This window comes from Ranitomeya imitator, chromosome 2, assembly GCF_032444005.1.
Source record: "Ranitomeya imitator isolate aRanImi1 chromosome 2, aRanImi1.pri, whole genome shotgun sequence".
Taxonomy (NCBI): Eukaryota; Metazoa; Chordata; class Amphibia; order Anura; family Dendrobatidae; genus Ranitomeya; species Ranitomeya imitator.
In genome coordinates this window covers 23,670,191-23,679,304 of record NC_091283.1, presented here as the reverse complement: position 1 = coordinate 23,679,304, position 9,114 = coordinate 23,670,191, and positions in this window count along the sequence as shown.

Genomic DNA, 9,114 nt, shown 5'->3' with positions numbered 1-9,114 from the left:
TAGAAAGCAGAGGGTGGTTATAAATGGTATAGTCTCTAACTGGGTCGCTGTGACCAGTGGGGTACCGCAGGGGTCAGTATTGGGACCTGTTCTCTTCAACATATTCATTAATGATCTGGTAGAAGGTTTACACAGTAAAATATCGATATTTGCAGATGATACAAAACTATGTAAAGCAGTTAATACAAGAGAAGATAGTATTCTGCTACAGATGGATCTGGATAAGTTGGAAACTTGGGCTGAAAGGTGGCAGATGAGGTTTAACAATGATAAATGTAAGGTTATACACATGGGAAGAAGGAATCAATATCACCATTACACACTGAACGGGAAACCACTGGGTAAATCTGACAGGGAGAAGGACTTGGGGATCCTAGTTAATGATAAACTTACCTGGAGCAGCCAGTGCCAGGCAGCAGCTGCCAAGGCAAACAGGATCATGGGGTGCATTAAAAGAGGTCTGGATACACATGATGAGAGCATTATACTGCCTCTGTACAAATCCCTAGTTAGACCACACATGGAGTACTGTGTCCAGTTTTGGGCACCGGTGCTCAGGAAGGATATAATGGAACTAGAGAGAGTACAAAGGAGGGCAACAAAATTAATAAAGGGGATGGGAGAACTACAATACCCAGATAGATTAGCGAAATTAGGATTATTTAGTCTAGAAAAAAGACGACTGAGGGGCGATCTAATAACCATGTATAAGTATATAAGGGGACAATACAAATATCTCGCTGAGGATCTGTTTATACCAAGGAAGGTGACGGGCACAAGGGGGCATTCTTTGCGTCTGTAGGAGAGAAGGTTTTTCCACCAACATAGAAGAGGATTCTTTACTGTTAGGGCAGTGAGAATCTGGAATTGCTTGCCTGAGGAGGTGGTGATGGCGAACTCAGTCGAGGGGTTCAAGAGAGGCCTGGATGTCTTCCTGGAGCAGAACAATATTGTATCATACAATTATTAGGTTCTGTAGAAGGACGTAGATCTGGATATTTATTATAATGGAATATAGGCTGAACTGGATGGACAAATGTCTTTTTTCGGCCTTACTAACTATGTTACTATGTTATGTTACTATGTTTGGAGATCTCCTTTGGCCTTCATGGTGTTGTTTGGAGATCTCCTTGGTCTTCATGGTGTTGTTTGGAGATCTCCTTAGTCTTCATGGTGTTGTTTGGAGATCTCCTTGGTCTTCATGGTTTTGTTTGGAGATCTCCTTAGTCTTCATGGTCTTGTTTGGAGATCTCGTTGGTCTTTATGGTGTTCTTTGGGTGGGTGGGCCATGTATATGGATACACCTAAATAAAATGTGAATGGTTGGTGATATCAACTTTTTTTTTGTGGCACATTAGTATATGGGAGAGGGAAAACTTGTCAAGATGGGTGGTGACCATGGTGGCCATTTTGAAGTTGGCCATTTTGAACGTATCTTTATAAATGGCCCACCCAGGGGTATACATATAAATGGCCCACCCTGTATATGCGAGTATGTTCTACACTTGTAAAGCACCTTTACAGCAGTCGTGACTCAATCTTTGGAGACTGACACAAATTTTGGTTTTAACAAAGTTTGCTGCTTCAGTTTTTAAAGTGGCAGTTTTCATTAACTCTAGATTGTAATGAAGAGAAATCAGAAGAATTACAAAAAATTACAAAGCTGTTTTTTAGCCAGTAAAATTAACTTAATCCCCCCCCAAAAAATAACATTTCCACTGAATTTCAGCCCTGTCACACAATGACCTGCTTTCATCATTTCAGTAATCTTATTAGCTCAGAAGAGAGTGTTAACAAGGACAAGGCATCTAATATCAATCTGTCATGCTCATTGAATTAGAAGAGCGGATTGGATGGTACTTTAAATCTTTGTCTTCTTCTGTTAACTATTGTTATCTCCAAGGAAACACGTGTAGTTGTCATTGTTTTGCATCAAAATGGCTTTACAGTTAAGAACATTGCTGCTTGTAAGATTGCTCCAAAATCAACCATTTATTGGATTATCTATAATTTCGAAAAAGAGAGTTTCAATTGCTGTGAAGAAGATTATAGGACACCCAAGAAAGTGCAGCAAATGCCGGGACTGTGTCCTTAAAGGGAACCTGTCACCCCGTTTTTTTCAGTATGAGATAAAAATACCGTTAAATAGGGCCTGAGCTGTGCTTTACAATAGGGTATTTTTTGTCCCCTGATTCCCCACCTATGCTGCCGAAATACCTTACAAAAGTCGCCGTTTTCGCCTGTCAATCAGGCTGGTCTGGTCGAAAGGGCGTGGTCACAGCGCTGTTTCTCCCCCACATCTTGCTTATCTTCCCGTTGGTGGCGTAGTGCTTCTCGCATGCGCAAGTGCCGAATGCACTGCGCAGCTGTAGAAAAAGAGCGTGATCTGCGCTATTCAGCGGTTTATCGGTGGGCGCGGCCATCTTTCTGAGGCCGCGCGTGCACAGATGGAGTGTTCTGCTTCCCGGGGCTTCAGGGAAATGGCCACGGGATGCCGCGCGTGTGCAGATGGAGATCGCGGCGGCCATTTTCATGGAGGGGGTCACTCACAATGTGTGGGGGCTTCTCATTCATGGAGGGGGTCACTCACAATGCGTGGGGGCTTTTCAACCATGGAGGGGATCACTCACAATGTGTGGGGGTTTCTCATTCATGGAGGGGGTCACTCACAATGTGTGGGGGCTTCTCATCCATGTAGGGGATCACTCACAATGTGTGGAGGCTTCTCATCCATGTAGGGGATCACTCACAATGTGTGGAGGCTTCTCATCCATGGAGGGGATCACTCACAATCTGTGGAGGCTTCTCATCCATGTAGGGGATCACTCACAATGTGTGGGGGCTTCTCATCCATGGAGGGGGTCACTCACAATGTGTGGGGGCTTCTCATCCATGGAGGGGGTCACTCACAATGTGTGGGGGCTTCTCATTCATGGAGGGGGTCACTCACAATGTGCGGGGGCTTCTCATCCATGGAGGGGGTCACTCACAATGTGTGGAGGCTTCTCATCCATGGAGGGGATCACTCACAATGTGCGGGGGCTTCTCAACCATGTAGGGGATCACTCACAATGTGTGGGGGCTTCTCATTCATGGAGGGGGTCACTCACAATGTGTGGAGGCTTCTCATCCATGTAGGGGATCACTCACAATGTGTGGAGGCTTCTCATCCATGGAGGGGGTCACTCACAATGTGTGGGGGCTTCTCATCCATGGAGGGGGTCACTCACAATGTGTGGGGGCTTCTCATTCATGGAGGGGGTCACTCACAATGTGTGGGGGCTTCTCATCCATGGAGGGGATCACTCACAATGTGTGGGGGTTTCTCATTCATGGAGGGGGTCACTCACAATGTGTGGGGGCTTCTCATCCATGTAGGGGATCACTCACAATGTGTGGAGGCTTCTCATCCATGTAGGGGATCACTCACAATGTGTGGAGGCTTCTCATCCATGGAGGGGGTCACTGTGTGGGGGCTTCTCATCCATGGAGGGGATCACTCACAATGTGTGGGGGCTTCTCATCCATGGAGGGGATCACTCACAATGTGCGGGGGCTTCTCATCCATGTAGGGGATCACTCACAATGTGTGGAGGCTTCTCATCCATGGAGGGGATCACTCACAATCTGTGGAGGCTTCTCATCCATGTAGGGGATCACTCACAATGTGTGGGGGCTTCTCATCCATGGAGGGGGTCACTCACAATGTGTGGGGGCTTCTCATCCATGGAGGGGGTCACTCACAATGTGTGGGGGCTTCTCATTCATGGAGGGGGTCACTCACAATGTGCGGGGGCTTCTCATCCATGGAGGGGGTCACTCACAATGTGTGGAGGCTTCTCATCCATGGAGGGGATCACTCACAATGTGCGGGGGCTTCTCAACCATGTAGGGGATCACTCACAATGTGTGGAGGCTTCTCATCCATGTAGGGGATCACTCACAATGTGTGGAGGCTTCTCATCCATGGAGGGGGTCACTCACAATGTGTGGGGGCTTCTCATCCATGGAGGGGGTCACTCACAATGTGTGGGGGCTTCTCATTCATGGAGGGGGTCACTCACAATGCGTGGGGGCTTCTCATCCATGGAGGGGGTCACTCACAATGTGTGGAGGCTTCTCATCCATGGAGGGGGTCACTCACAATGTGTGGGGGCTTCTCATTCATGGAGGGGGTCACTCACAATGTGCGGGGGCTTCTCATCCATGGAGGGGGTCACTCACAATGTGTGGAGGCTTCTCATCCATGGAGGGGATCACTCACAATGTGCGGGGGCTTCTCAACCATGTAGGGGATCACTCACAATGTGTGGAGGCTTCTCATCCATGTAGGGGATCACTCACAATGTGTGGAGGCTTCTCATCCATGGAGGGGGTCACTCACAATGTGTGGGGGCTTCTCATCCATGGAGGGGGTCACTCACAATGTGTGGGGGCTTCTCATTCATGGAGGGGGTTACTCACAATGTGTGGGGGCTTCTCATCCATGGAGGGGGTCACTCACAATGTGTGGGGGCTTCTCATCCATGGAGGGGGTCACTCACAATGTGTGGGGGCTTCTCATTCATGGAGGGGGTCACTCACAATGTGCGGGGGCTTCTCATCCATGGAGGGGGTCACTCACAATGTGTGGAGGCTTCTCATCCATGGAGGGGATCACTCACAATGTGCGGGGGCTTCTCAACCATGTAGGGGATCACTCACAATGTGTGGAGGCTTCTCATCCATGTAGGGGATCACTCACAATGTGTGGAGGCTTCTCATCCATGGAGGGGGTCACTCACAATGTGTGGGGGCTTCTCATCCATGGAGGGGGTCACTCACAATGTGTGGGGGCTTCTCATTCATGGAGGGGGTCACTCACAATGTGTGTGGGCTTCTCATCCATGGAGGGGGTCACTCACAATGTGTGGAGGCTTCTCATCCATGGAGGGGATCACTCACAATGTGCGGGGGCTTCGCTTCTCATCCATGGAGGAGATCACTCACAATGTGTGGGGGCTTCTCATCCATGGAGGGGGTCACTCACAATGTGTGGGGGCTTCTCATCCATGGAGGGGGTCACTCACAATGTGTGGGGGCTTCTCATCCATGGAGGGGGTCACTCACAATGTGTGGAGGCTTCTCATCCATGGAGGGGGTCACTCACAATGTGTGGGGGCTTCTCATCCATGGAGGAGATCACTCACAATGTGTGGAGGCTTCTCATCCATGGAGGGGGTCACTCACAATGTGTGGGGGCTTCTCATCCATGGAGGGGGTCACTCACAATGTGTGGGGGCTTCTCATTCATTGAGGGGGTCACTCACAATGTGCGGGGGCTTCTCATCCATGGAGGGGGTCACTCACAATGTGTGGGGGCTTCTCATCCATGGAGGGGGTCACTCACAATGTGTGGGGGCTTCTCATCCATGGAGGGGGTCACTCACAATGTGTGGGGGCTTCTCATCCATGGAGGGGATCACTCACAATGTGTGGGGGCTTCTCATCCATGGAGGGGGTCACTCACAATGTGTGGGGGCTTCTCATCCATGGAGGGGGTCACTCACAATGTGTGGGGGCTTCTCATTCATTGAGGGGGTCACTCACAATGTGCGGGGGCTTCTCATGCATGGAGGGGGTCACTCACAATGTGTGGGGGCTTCTCATCCATGGAGGGGGTCACTCACAATGTGTGGGGGCTTCTCATCCATGGAGGGGATCACTCACAATGTGTGGGGGCTTCTCATCCATGGAGGTGGTCACTCACAATGTGTGGGGGCTTCTCATCCATGGAGGGGGTCACTCACAATGTGTGGGGGCTTCTCATCCATGGAGGGGGTCACTCACAATGTGTGGAGGCTTCTCATCCATGGAGGGGGTCACTCACAATGTGTGGGGGCTTCTCATCCATGGAGGAGATCACTCACAATGTGTGGAGGCTTCTCATCCATGGAGGGGGTCACTCACAATGTGTGGGGGCTTCTCATCCATGGAGGGGGTCACTCACAATGTGTGGGGGCTTCTCATTCATTGAGGGGGTCACTCACAATGTGCGGGGGCTTCTCATCCATGGAGGGGGTCACTCACAATGTGTGGGGGCTTCTCATCCATGGAGGGGGTCACTCACAATGTGTGGGGGCTTCTCATCCATGAAGGGGATCACTCACAATGTGTGGGGGCTTCTCATCCATGGAGGGGGTCACTCACAATGTGTGGGGGCTTCTCATGCATGGAGGGGATCACTCACAATGTGTGGGGGCTTCTCATCCATGGAGGGGGTCACTCACAATGTGCGGGGGCTTCTCATCCATGGAGGGGGTCACTCACAATGTGTGGGGGCTTCTCATCCATGGAGGGGGTCACTCACAATGTGTGGGGGCTTCTCATTCATGGAGGGGGTCACTCACAATGTGTGGAGGCTTCTCATCCATGGAGGGGATCACTCACAATCACTCACAATGTGTGGGGGCTTCTCATCCATGGAGGGGATCACTCACAATGTGTGGGGGCTTCTCATCCATGGAGGGGATCACTCACAATGTGTGGGGGCTTCTCATCCATGGAGGGGGTCACTCACAATGTGTGGAGGCTTCTCATCCATGGAGGGGGTCACTCACAATGTGTGGGGGCTTCTCATCCATGGAGGGGGTCACTCACAATGTGTGGGGGCTTCTCATTCATGGAGGGGGTCACTCACAATGTGTGGGGGCTTCTCATCCATGGAGGGGATCACTCACAATGTGTGGGGGCTTCTCATCCATGGAGGGGATCACTCACAATGTGTGGGGGCTTCTCATCCATGGAGGGGATCACTCACAATGTGTGGGGGCTTCTCATCCATGGAGGGGGTCACTCACAATGTGTGGAGGCTTCTCATCCATGGAGGGGGTCACTCACAATGTGTGGAGGCTTCTCATCCATGGAGGGGGTCACTCACAATGTGTGGAGGCTTCTCATCCATGGAGGAGATCACTCACAATGTGCGCTGGCTTCTCATCCATGGAGGGGGTCACTCACAATGTGCGCTGGCTTCTCATCCATGGAGGGGATCACTCACAATGTGTGGAGGCTTCTCATCCATGGAGGAGATCACTCACAATGTGCGCTGGCTTCTCATCCATGGAGGGGATCACTCACAATGTGCGCTGGCTTCTCATCCATGGAGGGGGTCACTCACAATGTGCGCTGGCTTCTCATCCATGGAGGGGATCACTCACAATGTGTGGAGGCTTCTCATCCATGGAGGAGATCACTCACAATGTGCGCTGGCTTCTCATCCATGGAGGGGATCACTCACAATGTGCGCTGGCTTCTCATCCATGGAGGGGATCACTCACAATGTGTGGAGGCTTCTCATCCATGGAGGGGATCACTCACAATGTGCGCTGGCTTCTCATCCATGGAGGGGATCACTCACAATGTGCGCTGGCTTCTCATCCATGGAGGGGATCACTCACAATGTGTGGAGGCTTCTCATCCATGGAGGGGGTCACTCACAATGTGTGGGGGCTTCTCATTCATGGAGGGGGTCACTCACAATGTGTGGGGGCTTCTCGTCCATACATGGGGTCACTCATAATGTGCAGGGGCTTCTCATCTATGGAGGGGATCACTCACAATGTGTGGGGGCTTCTCATCCATGGAGGGGTGACTCACAATGTGTGGGGGCTTCTCATCCATGGAGGGGGTCACTCACAATGTGTGGGGGCTTCTCATCCATGGAGGGGGTCACTCACAATGTGCGCTGGCTCTTCATCCATGGAAAGGGTAACTCACAATGTGCGGGGGCTTCTCGTCCATGCAGGGGGTCACTCATAATGTGCAGGGGCTTCTCATCTATGGAGGGGTCACTCACAATGTGCATGAGCTTCTCATCCATGGAGGGGGTCACTCACAATTTTTCTTAAGAACATGTCCATTAATAAAGAATGGTATCTAAACCTCCACTAAGAACAACTTCTCCCATCATCTTGGACAATGTGGAGATGAATCTTTTTCCAGCATGTTCTCCCATCATGTTGGACAATGTGGAGAGTAATCTTTTTCCAGCATGCTGGAGACCAGGTTAAAAGGCAAGTGTGATAACTAAGTGGCTTGGTGAGCAAAACATTGACATTTTGGGTACAGAAAACGCTCTAGATCTCGTCCTATTGAGAACCTATTCAGCGGCCCGAGCGAAGGGCAGAAGTCTTGAGAATAAAGGTCAGCGCTGGGAATATTTAGGCATCACAGAAACTTAATGGATTTATCAATAAAAGTGTGAAAATTTGTGGAATGTTTATAATTTTGCTTCAGTAACCATATAGACATATATAAGAGCAAAAAACATTGAAGAGGCAAAATGTGAGAAAGAAATTTTGCATTTGTCATTCTCAAAACTTTTGGCTATGACTATAGATCAGCGCACTACATTTACTAGACCTGAACACAACTAAAACCACATGTAATGCAGCTTTTCCTCCAACATCTGGTAAACCTGCATACAACACCTACTACACAGCATCCACTAGTTCTGCGCACACCTACATGTGTAAGCAGCTCTCTGCATTGCTTGAAATTCTCTGAACTCCATTTCATTTTACAGCACTGACTCAGACCAGTGCTACTACTCTGCTTTGGCATGAGCCTGTCATGATCCAGACCGGGTTTTGAACCCTGTTTTCCCTTTTTCCCGGTCTGATCATGTCAAGAGTTAACTTTTCTCAGCTTTTGGGTTCAAGTTGGCTATTTATCGCCGCTGCTTCCTGCAGGCAATGTCAGTTATAGCTTTTGCCTAGTGTTGCTGTAGTTGAGTCTGATTGCTCTGATTGGTCCTGCTGTGTTTGCTGCCTGAACCTGTGTCTCTGTTTTCCCCTGTTTCTGTCTTGACTCAGTGTTTCCCTTTAGTGTGCAGACTTCCTGGTTTTGACTTGGCGTGTATCTTGACTTGTTTCTGTCCTTTGTCTTTTGGCTTATCTTCTGCTGACTGTTACGGACCCCTTGGCTTGTCTCTGACCGTGAGTTTGCTTATTCCTTTGGTACTGTGCTACAGTCTAGGATTTGACCCGGCTTGTTTGACTATTCTGCTGCCACCTGTGGTAGCCTCACTGCTGCACTGCAGACCAGCTCTGTATAGGTGCAGTCCTGCTTCCT